The sequence below is a fragment of the Camponotus vicinus genome, unplaced genomic scaffold (assembly GCF_025532165.1).
Source record: "Camponotus vicinus isolate PSW18456_S1 unplaced genomic scaffold, iyCamVici1.0 SCAF_2, whole genome shotgun sequence".
NCBI classification, from domain to species: domain Eukaryota; kingdom Metazoa; phylum Arthropoda; class Insecta; order Hymenoptera; family Formicidae; genus Camponotus; species Camponotus vicinus.
Window position 1 is genome coordinate 19,837,349 of NW_028141956.1, and position 2,607 is coordinate 19,839,955.

Consider the following 2,607-nt stretch of genomic DNA (forward strand, 5'->3'; position numbering starts at 1 on the left):
TTATAGTAAATTAGTAACAATTCTATTTCGTTTGGCTACTGCAAGAAGGTCTTCATCAGAAATATTCCTATTGTCATTTGGTATCGCTTCTTCGATTGGTATCGCTTCTTCGATCGGCATTTCATATTGAAAATCGACTTCGTGTCGATCAATTAAAAAATTGTATGACGCACGCTGCTGCTATTATTGTATTTCCCAAATTGGGATCGTATATATCCAAATATTTTAATCGTCGAAATTTGCCTTTCAAAAGCCCGAATGCTCTTTCGATTATAGATCTGATGGTACTTAATTTAACATTATAATTATTTTGTTCTATCGTTAAATGGCCATTATCACGAAACGGTGTCATTAAATTTTTCATTAAAGGATAGGCGGAGTCTCCAAGAAGATGCATATTAGGGGGTAATAATGGATTATCAGCACGATTTAATTGTGCGAACAACTCACTCTGTCTAAATACCCGAGCATCATGCATTCGTCCAGGCATTCTAACGAAAATGTCTATAAAACGTGCTTTGTGATCACATACACCTTGCAGTATAATCGAGTGTATTTTATTCCTATTATAATAATCTATGGGATTGCCTGCAGGAGCTTTTATAGGAATATGGCAACCATCAATCGCACCAACAACACCGGGAAAACCGTGAGAACGTCTTCGGAATATAATTTCCTCTTCATGACATCTTCTTCTGTTAGGCCACGTTATGTAATTCGGTAACAGACCAACTACAATCGTAATAATTTTTTTAAATATGTAATGACCAGTGCTTTTGGGTAATCCAAAGCGATCTCCGGCAGCGAGAAAACTTTCTGATTTAGCCAAAATCCAGACCGAGAACATAACCTTTTTTTTAATTCCGCAAAGTAATTTGGATTCCCAGGGATAGCACGTCCAATTACGTTGACCAAATCCTAAAAAGATTTGATCCAGGCTCAAATTTTGGCCTTTATCTAATTTTTAAAATAACTTAAAAAATTTTTTTAAATAAATTATATATAAATACCGGCTGTAGTTTAATTTTTAAAATTTAAAATAATTAGATATTTATTTATTTTAAATAAATAAATTAAATTAGTTATTAATTATTTTAAATAATTTATTTGCAGTTTTATAAAATGTACTATAATGTACCTCGAATGTTGCACGAGACATTCTAAAATGTTCCTCAAATAAAAGATTATTATATTGAGGAACAATAATTTCATAATAATTTTGATTTGTGGCCCTTTGGTCACGGTGCATCACTTCTAAATCATCCAACTCTGGTAATGGTTCCATAATTTCATCCAGCATAAGACGCAATGCGTTATTTCGATCATTTTCACCATCATCCATAGCAAATATGTCAATAATATCCAAATCGTCCATCGAAAATTATAAAATTAAATACCACAGACTTCTATAAAATTACCAAATCTATGGTTATGTTAGAAACAGTGCGAACCCACGTGACATATGCTATCTGAAGCTTGGAGCTCAAGTCGTTCAGCAGACACGATCTATATCATAAAGCGCTCACTGATCACTCGCTCAACCGCTTTGCAACTGTTGGAATCTGCTGAACGCGCCCAATGATAGCGCATAGAAAAATGCAACCTAACCCGCGTATATAACCATTTAAACCTAACAAATCTAATACTGAGAATGGCCAGTCGAGATAGCGTTAACGAAACTTTAAATAAATTCGTGAATTATAAGACGAAAAGTTGTTATAAGAAATTCCAACTGTCCCGTATCTATATCTTGGTACGGCTTTATGTTCGAAGCCTCTCTATCTAAAGAATTTTTAAAATGAAGATCTGGTTCTCGGGAAGATTGTCAAAATCTAAACATACAGCAATATTCTTGAAATTGATAGTGCACGTGCGCTCGTCCGACAGACCACCCTCAAGCGTTCTCCGAATCGTTAAATCATCAAGAACGATAAGCTAATCAACTTACTCCCACTCTCTACTGGATGGAGCTAAGTCTCGAGCCAAAGGGCTTAACCAATTAAAATCTTAAGAAACGCCTCTCCTCCCAAAAATCAGCCTCCTTGTCCTTAAGAAGGGAGTATTGAAATTATTACAAAAGATTCCCACCATCCAGTAAGGAGGAGGAGTAATAACTTTAAAATGCAAGCGCAAGGCGCGACGCTGCGCTATTAACACTCCAGTTGACAGTTCAGTACGCTAATTCTTCCGACGAGCAGCAGTGCAGTTGACAGTTCAGTTCACAGTTCCAGCCAAGATTCAGTCATTCAATTTTAAAATTATAGGACGACGCAAAGGTAAGTGAGTGATAGCGACGAGCATATGAAAGAGAGAGAACGATAACGCGTGCGAGAGAGAATGATAATATCATGAGACAATGCGTGCAAGAGAGAACGATAATATCGCGAGAACAACGCGCGCGAAAGAGAGAACGGTAGCGCGTACGAAAGAGAGAACGATAATATCGCGAGAACAACGAGTGCGAGAGAAAACGATAATATCGCGAGACTTACAACTAACACGCGAGAGAGAGATAGCGCAAGGGATGGGAGCGCAAGGGAAAGGCGCGTAAATAACTGCAATTTTTTATAAATTAAAATATATAAAATTTATTGAAATGTGTGTATG

At 36.5% G+C, this 2,607-nt stretch overlaps 1 pseudogene; it reads right to left on the reverse strand.

Annotated features, from left to right (window-relative positions):
• Positions 1-1,375, reverse strand: LOC145967135 (uncharacterized; annotated as a pseudogene).
• Positions 1,376-2,607: the final 1,232 nt, after the last annotated feature.